This window comes from Lytechinus pictus, chromosome 1, assembly GCF_037042905.1.
Source record: "Lytechinus pictus isolate F3 Inbred chromosome 1, Lp3.0, whole genome shotgun sequence".
Lineage (NCBI taxonomy): Eukaryota > Metazoa > Echinodermata > Echinoidea > Temnopleuroida > Toxopneustidae > Lytechinus > Lytechinus pictus.
In genome coordinates this window covers 39,388,625-39,403,431 of record NC_087245.1, presented here as the reverse complement: position 1 = coordinate 39,403,431, position 14,807 = coordinate 39,388,625, and the positions used below count along the sequence as shown (strand labels likewise).

At 36.1% G+C, this 14,807-nt stretch overlaps 2 non-coding genes across 2 annotated transcripts; one reads left to right on the top strand and one right to left on the bottom strand.

Moving 5' to 3' along the window:
- Positions 1-5,063: 5,063 nt before the first annotated feature.
- TRNAF-GAA (transfer RNA phenylalanine (anticodon GAA)) lies at positions 5,064-5,158 on the bottom strand. The gene has a single exon. It is a non-coding gene; the product is annotated as a tRNA-Phe (tRNA).
- A 456-nt stretch (positions 5,159-5,614) lies between these two features.
- TRNAF-GAA (transfer RNA phenylalanine (anticodon GAA)) lies at positions 5,615-5,709 on the top strand. The gene has a single exon. It is a non-coding gene; the product is annotated as a tRNA-Phe (tRNA).
- The last annotated feature ends 9,098 nt before the right edge of the window (positions 5,710-14,807 follow it).

Here is a 14,807-nt window from a genome sequence, read left to right as displayed (position 1 = left end):
TCTAGCTAGACCCGGGAAGTCCAGAATCATATTTGTGAAGTTTTGAACCAGGGACCTTCAGATCTTCAGTCTGATGCACTATCTCGGCATCTGAGAACTTCTTATAAACCTTTGGATTATCAATTAAAATGATGCTTTCTATCCAGGGTTTACATGAATTTGAGCTTTTAATAATAGTCCGGGTTATAATTGAGCAAGGTGCCACACGGAAAAGGATAAATTTTCATATAGTGCTTCTAAACCAGTTTTTTTACGCTGAATATGAATATATGAGGTAACCAGGCTGTATCCTGAAAATTAACCCGTGAGGGCGCTTTTTTCCAAATGGCCGCCAAATTTTCAGAACATTTGAATTTTCGTACATAGATTTTGACTTAAACATTCCATTGCCACAAAATTAGTGTCATATGAAAGACAAATAAATTTCCTACAATTTGGTACCATTTATAGGGGATAAGTAGGTCATTTGGCTGATATTTTCAGTAGAAAACTGAATTTTTTGTCATTTTTTCCCAAAAATTGAAAATTTTGCAAATACATGATTTTGCATAATTCTAAGAAAAATGAAACAATTTCCTTGAAATGTTCCATAAAACTTTATTGATATACTATTATCACGTGGATGAAATTCCAATTCTGTATCATTCTTCTTAGCAAATTTATAAGGTATCAAGCTTAAAAACTTCAATTTCAGAAATGTCGCTTTTTGTATGCATTTCCATAGACTAATACATATAACATGTATAATATGTATAATGTATAGTTAAAAATTAAATGCAATTATCTCCGCTCGTTAATCACTTGGATAGTTAAGAGTAGGATTTCTCTATCAGCTACATAAAACAAAATGTTGGCACATCAAGGCCTAACACTCTCATGGGGTGGGGGTGTCGAAGCCCCCCCCCCCCCTTGGTTATATCATGTTGTTGTATATTGCCTATTTGTTGGAAAAAATCACTGTTTTTTGGAGCACCCATTGAAGCAAAAACAGGCATTTCTACTATACTGTACAGCCACTTTGATTACTTTGAAACCACTTGGAGAGGAAAAAGCAGGCTTTGTTCTACCAGCTACATCCAAAGAAGTGGCACATCGAAGCCTACCCCTCTCGGGGGGGGGGGGGGGGGGGGCTTTTGCTTAATATTGCATATTTATTTGAAAATTCCCAATTTTTTACCCAACATTAAGGCCAAATAGCGTTTGTGCTTTGTTGTACACCCCATTTTATTGATTTGAAACCACTTAGGAAAGAATAGAGTTTGTTCTACAAGCTACATATAAATAAGCACTGGCACATCGAACCCTAGCCCTCTCAGGGGCTGTCTAAGTCACCCCCCCCCCTCTATATCATGTATATTGCCGATTTATTGGATATTTCACCATTTTGGATCACCCATTTAGGCAAAAACGCGTTCCTACTATATAGTACAGCCAATTTTATTTCCTTGCAATGACTTGGAGAAGAAAGAGAAGGCTTTGCTCTATCAGCTACATATAAAGAAGTGTTGGCAAATCGAAGCCTATCTCCTTCAGGCGGCTGTAGAAGTTACCCCACTAATTTTCGGTATTTGGCTATTTGTTAAAAAGTCACAATTTGGAGCCCCCATTGAAGCAAAAAGGTGTCTCTGATAAATAGTTCTGCCACTTTTATTGCCTTGAAACCACTTAGAGAGGAAAGAATAGGCTTTGCTCTATCAACTACATCAAATTTGTGGTGGCAAATAAAAGCCTACCCCTTCTGGGGGCTGTCGAAATCAGTCCCCTCACCCCTTTGCGTCATTGCCTATTTATTGGAAATTCACGATTTTTGAGCCCCCATTGAGGTAAAAAGGCATCTCTGATATATGTAGTTCTGTCACGTTTACTGCCTTGAAACCAATTAGGGAGGAAATACTATGCTTTGCTCTATAAAGAAGTGCTGGCACATTGAAGCTTACCCATCTGGGCGGCTGTCAAATCACCCCACCCCTCTTGCATTATTGCCTAATTATTTGAAAATTCACAAGTTTTGAGCCCCCATTGAGGTGATATGCACTTCTGCTGTATAAAACACCCAATTTCTCTTTCTTGAAACCACTTGGGGAGGAAAGAGTAGGTTCCCCTCTTTCAGCTATACATTATATAACGAATTGCTGCCATATCGAAGCCTAGCCCACTTCAGGGGACTATAGATGCTACCCCATCCACCTTTTTTACGATTTTTGCCAATTCATGGGAAAACTGGCCATTTTGGAGCCCCCATTGAGGCAAAAAACGTGTTTCTGGTATATAGTAGAGCTACTTCTTTATATGTAGCTGTTAGACTATAGAGGAAAGCCTACTCTTTCCTCTCCAAGTAGTTTCAAGGCGGTAATAGTGGCAGAACTATATATCAGAACCGCCTTTTTGCCTCAATGGGGGCTCCAAAGTGGTGATTTTTTCAATAAATAGGCAATAATGCAAAAGGGATGGGTGATTTCGACAGTACCCTGAAGGAAGTAGGCTTTTATTTGCCTGCACTTCTTTATATGTAGCTGATAAAGCAAAACTTATTCGTTCCTCCCTAAGTGGTTTCAAGGCAGTAAAAGTGGCAGAACTATATATCAGAAACGCGTTTTTGCCTCAATGGGGGCTCCAAAATGGAGAATTTCAAGGGGGGGGGGGTAATTTCGACAGTACCCTGAAGGAAGTAGGCTTTTATTTGCTGCACTTCTTTATATGTGGCTGATAAAGCAAAACATCCTCTTTCCTCCCTAAGTGGTTTCAAGGCAGTAAAAGTGGCAGAACTACATGTATATATCGGAAATGCCTTTTTGCCTAAATGGGGGCTCCAAAATGGTTAATTTTCCAATAAATAGGCAATAATGCAAAAGGGATGGGGTGATTTCAACAGCCTCCCGTAGGGGGTAGGTTTTTATTTGCCTGCACTTCTTTATATGTGGCTGATAAAGCAAAACATCCTCTTTCCTCCCTAAGTGGTTTCAAGGCAGTAAAAGTGGCAGAACTATAAATCAGAAACGCCTTTTTGCTTAAATGGGGGCTTCAAAATGGTGAATTTTTCAATAAATATGCTATAATGCAAAAGGGATCGGGTGATTTCAACAGCTTCCCGGAGGGGGTAGGCTTTTCTTTGCAAGCATTTGTTTATATGTAGCTGATAGAGCAAAGCCTACTCTTCCCTCTCCAAGTCATGGCAAGAAAATGAAATTGGCTGTACTATATAGTAGAAACGCACTTTTGCCTCAATGGGCGATTCAAAATGGTGTAATTTCCAATAAATAGGCAATATACATGATATAGAGGGGGAGGGGTTGACTTAGACAGCCCCTGAGAGGGATAGGTTTCGATGTGCCAGCGCTTCTTAATAATATGTAACTGATAGTGCAAAGCCTACGCTTTTCTCTCCAAGTAATTGCAAGAAAATAAAATTGGCTGTATGATATAGAAACACCCTTATGCCTCAATGGGTGATCCAAAATGGTGAAATTTTCAATAAATAGGCAATATACATGATATAGAGGAGGGGGTGACCTAGACAGCCCCTGAGAGGGCTAGGGTTCGATGTGCTAGCGCTTATTTATGTAGCTGGTAGAACGAACTCTACTTTCTCAAAGCAATAAAATACTATAAAGCACAAACGCTTTTTTGCCTCAATGTTGGGTCCAAAATGGTGAATTTCCGAATAAATTGGCAATAAGCAAAAGGGGGAGGGTGACTTCCCCAGCGCCCCCCCCCCCTGAGAGGGGTTGGATTCGATGTACGTGCCACTCTTTCCCTCTCCAAGTGGTTTCAAAGTAATTAAAGTGGCTGTATTGTATAGCAGAAATGCCTTTTGCCTCAATGGGTACTCCAAAAAATGGTGATTTTCCAATAAATAGGCAATATACAACAACATGATATAGCCAAGGGGGGGGGGGGGGGGGGTTTCAACACCCCCACCCCATGAGAGTGTTAGGCCTTGATGTGCCAACATTTTGTTTTATTTAGCTGATAGAGAAAATCCTACTCTTAACTATCCAAGTGATTAACGAGCGGAGATAATTGCATTTAATTTTTAACTATACATTATACATATTATACATGTTATACGTATAAGTCTATGGAAATGCATACAAAAAGCGACATTTCCGAAATTGAAGTATTCAAGTTTGATACCTTATAAATTTGCTAAGAATGATACAGAATTGGAATTTCATCCACATAATAATAGTATATCAATAAAGTTTTCTGAAACATTTCAAGGTATTTGAGTCATTTTTCTTAGAATTATGTAAAATCATGTATTTGCAAAATTTTCAATTTTTGGGAAAAAATGACAAAAAATGCAGTTTTCTACTTAAAATCTCAACCAAATGACCTACTTATCCCCTATAAATGGTACCAAATTGTAGGAAATTTATTTGTCTTTCATATGACACTAATTTTGTGGCAATGGAATGTTTAAGTCAAAATCTATGTACGAAAATTCATATGTTCTGAAAATTTGGCGGCCATTTTGAATAAAGCGCCCTCACGGGTTAATTTTCAGGATACAGCCTGGTTACCTCATATATTCATATTCAGCGTAAACAATGGTCTAGAAGCACTATATGACAATTTCTCCTTTTCCGTGTGGCACCTTGCTCAATTATAACCCGGACTATAATGTCATTTGCATCAGTATTGTCCATAAACCTCATACAATAAAGACTAATTCAACACTAATCAATTTCAATCAACATCAATTTTGTTTTGAAATTGCAGTTTTTATGTTTGTCATTGGATTTGTGATGGGATGGTGTGAAATTTATTGTTAAAGTGATAACTGAAGATCTGCCGACACCCGGGACAATTCATGATTATCTGTGTATGGTTTGAACCAGGGACCTTCAGATCTTCAGTCTGACGCTCTCTCAATGTTAAGAAACTCATCTATGTTGGCATCTTAATTTCCCTATATATATTCCCAGTCGATCTACAATGTCAATAAAAAAATCCTTATAAAAGGAAGAATTTTTTAATAGAAAGTATGCTAAGTCGTGTCGTTAAGTGAAATTTTGGCTGAGAGATTTTGATTTGAGAAATAAAAATCGTGACAAAATTTCTGCCGAGACCCGGGACAGTTCATATCTTTGTATGATTTTGAACCAGGGACCTTCAGATCTTCAGTCTGACGCTCTCCCAACTGAGCTATCTCGGCATCTGGAAACATCCTGTAAACCTATGGATTATCAAGGAGGCTTTCTATTCAGGGTTCAGGACATGAATTGGAGGGTTTGTATTGATGGTGTCGTTGCCATTAATTCAACACCACCTACGCCCCCACAAAACCAAAACAATTCAAACGAGCCATCGGGCCTTTATTCTAATTCAGTGGGTCAGATGCTGAAAGCAGCAATTGGCTTTTATTTGGCTGTTGCTCAATTCTGTATCATAAAGCAAATATTTTGGCTTGTAAGCTCAAGCTTCGACCCTCCCTCACGCCCTCCACATTCTGCCATTGATAAATTCCTCTTCATCGAAATTCTTCTCAAGATACAGCCATGGAAAACGATTTCTTTCAATGACATAATCAAACCTTCCATCCATATCATGTTAGTTATTCTGAATAGAAAGCACCCTTGATAATCCATAGTTATACAAATAGCTTTCAGATGCCGAGATAGCTCAGTTGGGAGAGCGTCAGACTGAAGTTCTGAAGGTCTCTGGTTCAAAACCATACGAAGATATGAACTGTCCCGGGTTTCGGTAAAATTTTTACAATTACTTCATCCAAGTTTCATACCAGCCTCCCCCCGGTCATTTGCAATCAATCGTAACTAAAAAATGATGCGCAACTTGATTTTCAACCAATCAACAGCGCGCATTTGTGACTTGCGATTGATTTTTTGGCTTGCTTTTAAACGCAACTCTTTCTGCAACGGGCACCAGAAGCGTTCTGAGCCCAAAATTTTGGAGGGGCCATACCATAACTACATGAAGGACGGTGACAAATATTCTGAATAGCTGCGTGAGAGCGAAGCAGGAGAGTATATTTTTGAAATCTTTTTAAAACAAAAATATGATTTTGTGATAGATTTTTGAAATATCATATACAATCCCCTTTCCTTTCATCTTTTCTTTGCTCCTTCTTTTTCGTTTATAAGTAGAAAAATGTTCAACAAATATAACTGATGCGCAGACTTAGCGACTGACCTGCGTTGTATATATTTTTGTCGGCTATTTTTAGTTCGTCAGGGCGAACCTCCCCTTTAAAAATGCAGGTAGATAGAACGTACGGTACCTAAGAAACACCCATAGATTTGATTCGTTACACATTTCCAAATTCATACGGTAACCGTTACCATGGAAACTATAGTTTGGGAACCAGTTTGACATCTACTTGGACGAACTGCAATGAGGTGTTGCTCTAAAACACTGTAATAATTGCTACAATTGCATCATTTACATTAAACTATACGTATTATATCAATATCTATTCGGATCCATTAATGTAGAAAGAAAATTACTTTCATTACAGAATGTTTGTTATTTTTCTGCTATCCAAGTAATGCAAGTGGTTCTACATTATCCCGAGATAAATCCTTTCATCACTCAGTAATTGAAATCATTTTGGCAAGAAAATGTGTGAGTTTAATCACATCAACGATAAATAATATTTCAATTTCAATTTCAATTTATTCACCATCTTTAAAAATCAGTGTACATAAAAAATATGACATAAAATACCGATACATAGTTTAACAAGTGGAATGCCTCTGGCCGTCTCACCTGCATCACGCGATTCAATATAGCAGCAGTGCTGATTTTGAAAACTACTATAACTCGCACAAGATGTTCAGTGATACTTGGTTACTCGTATTTCCACGTTTTATGAATTAGACCAATATACTTATAGAGATATGATGGCAATTCAACAAATACCCCCAACGTGGCCAAAGTTCTTTGACCTTGATCATGTGACCTGAAACTCGCACAGGATGTTCAGTGATACTTGATTACTCTTATGTCCAAGTTTTATGAACTAGACCAACACACTTTCAAATTTATGGCTGTAATTCAACAAATACCCCAATTTGGCCAAAGTTCATTGACCCTAAATGACCTTTGACCTTGATCATGTGACCTGAAACTTGCACAGGATGTTCAGTAATACTTGATTACTATTATGTCCAAGTTTCATGAATCAGATCCATAAACTTTCAAAGTTATGATGGTAATTCAACAGATACCCCCAATTCGGCCAAAGTTCATTGACCCTAAATGACCTTTGACCTTGGTCATGTGTCGTGAAACTCATGCAGGATGTTCAGTGATACTTGATTAACCTTATGTATAAGTTTCATGAACTAGGTCCATATATTTTCTAATTTATGATGACATTTCAAAAACTTAACCTTAGGTTAAGATTTTGATGTTGATTCCCCCAACATGGTCTAAGTTCATTGACCCTAAATGACCTTTGACCTTGGTCATGTGACATGAAACTCAGGCAGGATGTTCAGTAATACTTGATTAACTTTATGGCCAAGTTTCATGAACTAGGTCCATATACTTTCTAAGTTATGCTGTCATTTCAAAAACTTAACCTCAGGTTAAGATTTGGTGTTGACGCCGCCGCCGCCGTCGCCGTCGGAAAAGCGGCGCCTATAGTCTCACTCTGCTATGCAGGTGAGACAAAAATGGAGGGAAACCCTTAATAAGCACAGTGCTTGTAAGCAGGGTCCCAACATAAACATTTAGGGTAAACATTATAATACAGGTTATACATTATAACATAATACAAATTATACATTAAAAATACATATGTAACAATAAAACACACACACATATGCATACACATAAATTAGAGAGAGAGAAACAGAAAGAGAGGGGAGACAGAGAAGGTGGAAGAGGTAGAAAGGAAAGAGTCATGATAAAAACCATTCACAATAAAAGAAAAGAGAATGAGAATTTAACATCATATAGATAATACATTGTAACTCAGTATGAATTCATTTTAGTAAAGTATAGTCTTTTTAAAGAGAGTTTGAATTTGGAAAGTGTTGAACTTTGTTGAGTAGAGTGGTCAAGGCTATTCCACAATTTGATATATTGCACACGGAATGAATTTAAGACCATGGAAGAGGAGACCTTGGGTTGATAAAATAATTTACATTGACGCGTGTTATAATCATATACTGTTGAGTTAAGAGTAAACATATTATCAAATATCTTTGGCAAAATTCCAGATTTGTATTTATACATGAAAATAAGGGAATCCATAGAAATGAGATCAGATAAAGGTAAAATATTCATTTTGATAAACAATGGCATACTTGGACAGTTATATGGAGATGATGAAATAAGTCTTATTGATTTTTTCTGGAGTATTGATAATTTAGATAGATGACTTTTGAAAGTATGTCCCCAAACTGAGTTGCAGTATGTTAAGTGAGGCAAGATTAGGCTATAATACAAAGTAATAAGTATGTTTTTAGGCAATATGAATTTTAGCTTTGAAATGATTCCTATAGACCTCGAAACTTTATTACACACATTGTTAATATGTGGTTTCCAAGAGAGGTATTCATTAACTGTAATACCTAAAAATTGAATATTTTCAACACGTGATATATCATGACCACCAATAGTAAGATTTGAGAGGTCGCTTGGAACCCTCCTGTTCCTTGTTCTGAAAATAATAAATTTAGTTTTATCAAAATTCAAAGAAAGTTTATTACAACAGAACCAATCATACAATTTGTTAACTTCTTTATTAGTAATAGATATTAAATCATAAATATTCTTGTGAGAATTTATAATACAAGTGTCATCAGCAAATAATGAATAATGGAATAATTTTGAAGAATTTTTAATATCATTTATGTATACGAGGAACAGGAGGGGCCCGAGAATAGAGCCTTGCGGAATTCCATATTTGATAAGTTTACGCTGTGATTGGACACCATTGACTATGACATACTGATATCTGTTATGCAAATAATGTTTGAACCAATCTCATGCTAACCCTCTGACACCATAAGCATTCAGTTTACGTAAGAGTATGTCATGGTCAATGGTGTCAAAAGCTTTTGACAGATCCATGAATAAACCAAGACAGTAATTGCCATCATCAATTTTTTGTGATATAAAATTTACAATGTTTAAAACACCCATGAAAGTTGAAAAATTTTCACGAAATCCAAATTGCTCTGGTATGAGGATATCATTTGCTTGAAGGTGGGAATATAATCTTTTGTGAATAATTTTTTCTAAAATTTTCGAAAAAAATGGTAATAGTGATATGGGTCTATAATTATCCACTATTTGACAATTATCTTTTTTGTAAACAGGTATTATTTTGGATATTTTTAATTTGTCAGGAACAATCCCTTGTGATAAGGATTTATTAAATATTGCACAAAGTTGTTCAACAAATAAATGAATTGAGTCCTTAAGAACTCTGGGGGTCAAGTCATCAAACCCACTAGCTTTTGATGATTTCATAGAAGAGACAATTTTTAGAATTTCATGAATAGATGTAGGTTTTAGGAATAATGAAGAGTAGCTCTTACGGGCAAGAAGTCATGAAATATGTGAGAAGAGGTAGGTATATTATGTGAAATTCTTTCAGCAATGTTGACAAAGTAATGGTTAAAGGAATCTGCGATCACATGAGGTGAGGACATATGAACATTATCATTATACATTTTAAGTGGTATATTTTGTCGCCTCTTCCCCAATAATCCATTGATATTATTCCAAGTTTTTTTCATGTCACCTTTGATCTTATAAAACATGTTATGAAAATATCTCTTTTTAGACGATCTGATAATAGTAGTAAGTATATTTTTGTATGAGACATATTTTTTCTTACTAACAGATTTCTTCAAATATTTATGATATAATTTCTGTTTGACGTTAATTGATTTAAGTATACCAGGTGTGATCCATGGTCTTTTACCCTTCAATTTATAGTTGTGCCTCTGAACAACAGGAAAACAATCATTATACAACTTGGAAAATAAATGTATAAATAAATCATACGATTTGTTTGCATCAGTATTGCTATTAACAGGAGTCCAATCAACATTCAATAGTTTGTGTTTAAATTCTAAGAGTCGCTCATGTGTAATAAGCCGACCACTGGTTGAGGTGTTGCCATTAACACATTCAATAATCTGGCTATTGCTCACACACCATACAGGAAGGTGGTCTGATATATCTGAATAAATCAGTCCACTTCGAATGTCATTTTGTAAGGAGTTGGTAAAAATATTGTCAATAAGCGTAGCTGTATTAGGGGTGATGCGAGATGGTTTGGTAATTAGAGGAAACATGCAGTGAGAATACATGGAGTTCAAGAAATCATTTGTTTTGGTTTCAAAAGAATAATTTAAAAGATTTATATTGAAATCCCCAAGAAGGTAAATTTCTTTATTTTCGTTACACAGTTTTTGCAAATAATCATCAATTGTCTCAGTAAATTCTGTAATATCTGAGTTTGGGGGCCTATAGACACAGCCTACAACGATTGTTTTATCTTTATCTTGTGGTAATTCAATGAACACCGCTTCATGAGGAGAAGTGCTTTCACAAAATTCTGTGCGTACTGTAAACTCAGAGGAATTATTGACATAAATGGCAACCCCACCACCATATTTACAAGTTCTATTGATGTTGACAAGAGAATAATTATCCAATGAGAACATGTCAACAACAGTACTTTCCCTGAACCATGTTTCAGATATTCCTATAACCGTAAATGCATGGTTTAAATGTTTTAATAACAACTGCAACTCGTCAAAATTTCTCGGAAGACTTCGAGCGTTTAAATTCAAAATTGAAAATTTATTATTAGAATCCTGGTATTTTGTTTTAAATTCTTCTGAAAAAAAATACTTACAGTTGCGATCTGGAAAATAGTCGTCAGATCAGAAATAGCAAGATCATTATTCATTTCAAAAGGGTTAATTTTCAGAGATTGTAATTTATCAATATCTATATTTTCATCTAGTTCAAAATAACTATATAAGTTCCAGAGAAATTCATCGTCTGATACACACTTGTTAAATGGGAATAACTCAGCATTACACTGAGTACAGAAAGTAACAGAATTACACTGAGTTTTTTTTACATAGTTTGCAACAATTGAGCATATCTTAATGTAAAATAGAAAAGAAAAGAAATAGGAACACAAAATCAAAACCACATTCACATATACAAACACACACAAAGTATCACTTGCATGAAACTGTAAGTTACAGTCTGCTAAGAACCTTGTAAAAAGTTCTAGTTAGGAAATCTACACTGGGGCCGGGAAAAAATCAATAAATGTACATAAGTTGGGAAAAACCAACCACACGTACGTGAAATGTACACACCAAGAAAAGGTAAAGTCTATAAAAAGATATAAGATATAAGGGCACAGTAAACTGCTACACACAAGATGCCTTGATGCTAAATGGAAACACGAATCCACGTTTTAAGTAGCACAGATCTCGTATATAAGGTAAAGGTAAGCATCAGGAGTATTGTCTGAAGAAATTGTTCAATTAAATATTTACAAAAGCATCAGGTCTTCTGGGCTCTTGATAAGATGCTTCTTTCCAGTAGATTTAAGTGAACCAAAAATGCGTCCGTCCATAGACCACGCTGCGCTGATCTTCTCATTCTTGTGGGCGCTTAGGAGAAGGTTGAAGTTTGGAGAAGTTAAGTCTTCATGTATTGAAATCCCGCTACTTTTCAGTTTACGTCGATTAACAAAGAGCTGCTGACGACTTCTATAGGAGCATAATTTAACGATTATACTACATTTCTTGCTACTCTTTCTCTTCTCTTGATTCGTTCCAACGGTTGCTGACGCAGAGGTTGGTCTACTCACAGATGGTTGTCTCTTTTTGATCCAATGACTGCGATCAATATCGTTGACATCAAGTTTCACTCCAATACGATGGGCCACATTCAACTCAATTTGGTCAGTGTTTTCTCCTTTCAGTTCCTCTTCCACACCAACTATCCTCAGGCATGACCTTCGTGAGTATTGCTCAAGATCATTCATTTCTTTTTTTAGTCTCTCAACTTCATTACTCTTCATTTTCACTTTTTCTTCAAGAGATGCTATGTGACTCACACGAGAGTCGCTTGCATTGAGAAGGTCCATGTTTGTGGATTCTAATTGCTCACACCGTTCTATGATACTCTGGTTATTTTTCAGAATTTGCGATTGAAGTCCAGCTATCGATTTGCCTGTCTTCTTTGACTCGGATTCAAGGGCCGCTATACGATTATCTTGTTTATCTATTCTTGCTAATATTTCATCGAGTTTTCTTTCAACAGCATCACTTATTGCTTTAAGAAAGTCATCACTTTCAACAATATCTTTTAAGATAGTGGAAACAGATGGCCTTGGCATTATGAAGATACAATAATAATATGATGAGACTGATTGTAGATCCTTTCAATGACAGCAGATAATCGCTTCAAATCAAAGTCAAATATTGAGGGCACTGCAAAGTCTATGGCTATGTACCGACACAAAATAAAGTTACTGGGACTGAAGAAAAATATTACCATGTCAGTTCAGTATCCATAGATTCATTCCAGAGTAAATCACAGCATATTTTCGGAAACAGACATCAAGTGTAGCAACTGGGTAAGTTCACTCTCAGATTACATACCTCGATTCAACGAATGATGTAAATAAAAGATGAAATCTATGTCAAGATTTTTGGGATCAGATAGCTGATATGCTCACTTGATCTATGTGATATTGGACGGAAAGAGATTATATTATAGACCTAATAATGATGAAAAACAACACAAATAATATTTAATTAATTCATATAGCTCATTTCGTGTTTTCGTCGACTAGAATCCGTTCAAGGTCAAAAGTCTCTCTCCCTCTTTTCCTTGTTGATGAAGCATGTCATCTTTACCTCTGTCATTTTTGTCTCTGCCTTATATACCTCTGCCGTTATTACATCTGCCCTTCTTATCTGCCATTTTTACCTCTGCCATTATTACCTCTGCCATCTTTATCTCTGCCATTTTTACCGCTGCTATCTTTACCTCTGCCATTTTTACCTCTGCTATTTTTACCTCTGCCATTTTTACCTCTGCTATTTTTACCTCTGCCATTTTTACCTCTGCCATTATTACCTCTGTCATCTTTATCTCTGCCATTTTTACCGCTGCCATTTTTACCTCTGACATTATTACCTCTGCCATTTTTACCTCTGCCATTTTTACCTCCGCCATCTTTACCTAAGCCATATTTTCCTCTGCCATTTTACCTCTGCCATTTTTACCTCTGCCATTTTTTTTTACCTGGCACCATTTAAGGAGTTTGACACCATAGGTAGTTAGTATGGACCCTCGAGATGAATATTGCAAAAATCTTCATTTTTTTATAACGCATAGTAATCCCACGATAATTTTTTAGAGCACCACATGTGTAACATAAAACTATTTCATTTTGTTTATTTCCATTTTCAACAATTACAGTTTGTTTTGTACATTTTGACATATAAATAACAAAACTTGTTTCAAGTATCCCTGTACAAAAATTATATTCAAGATTATTACATATCAGGTTGGAAATGGAGGAGGCTGCTAAAAAGCGGAGCTTGTAGAGTGCAGCCTTCTAATAAATATTCTTGTAGTTACATAGCATATAAAAATCACCGAACCCGACACGAACTCTTCATCGACGTAGCGAGTCTGCAAACCATGAACTGTTTCACTTGTTTGACAATAGAGGACGAGAGTTGCTAACTCTTTTATCGTCTCATTTTTTTTCATATCTACTTGAAATGGAATTGGACATTGGTCATGAGTGTATTCCTATTCTGAGAGTTTGATAACTGAATTTAATTTTAAATGTTGCTATAACGTTAGAGCTATCATCCAGCAACATTTCGACATCAATGACGCATTTATATACATGCGGAGATATGGCAACTTACAGTTTACCGTCCCCCTAAAGGTTATTGATTTTTTTCATTTTTTTGCTATTTTACATAAAAAAGTGATACCACAATTTGAGACTACTACCTATCAGTGATCTAGAGAGGCCATACTTATGGGGTCAAAAACCTTTTCTGTGGTACTAGGAGGTCCATGGTTGAACGAATCCATTTTTCACAGTTCCTTGCTCCTGGTCTATATCCATTGAAAAGTGCGTGTTTTTTTTAAGCATCTAGTTATGACCGCCATAAATAACTATACTTCAATTGAATTTTTCATCTACGTGTATATGTTGTGAGCAATTAAATTTCAGTTTAAACATATTTAGAGACCTATATCAGTTTCGAGTATTGTATTTCTTGTAATAAGTGAGTCTATACAGTCTATTTAGCATACAGTGTGGTCTCCCGAGCTCGAGGTCCAATTCATTACATGTGTAAACGCAGCTAGTTACCCCTTTTATTTTGTTCTTACCATTTACCCGGCAGTACCTTCATTGTTAAGTCTATTGCGTCAGGCCTAAAGGGGTAAAATATGACTGATCAAAAGTCCCCTAAATCGTCGTCGACCTCGTCCGCGACCACGGATTCCAACCAGCACCAGACTCGAGTGATGCTTTGGTGTACGCCTAGGTCAACGTCAACCATTTTAACCAAATGTCTGAGTTTTGTGCCGGAAACTCAGATCTACTTTGAACCTTACGCCTGGTGCTATGAAGCTTTAGGAAGGTAAGTTCTTGAATAGTCGCGTCAATATATGTGTCAACTAACCCAAAACAATATTATTTGCAATTGTATCTGGTCCAAACTTCGCGTTCCAAACAATCTGTTCAGTCGAGTAATATGTTGTAATTAGTGAAATCAAAATATTAATTACTGTCTATGTTCTCACATTATCAT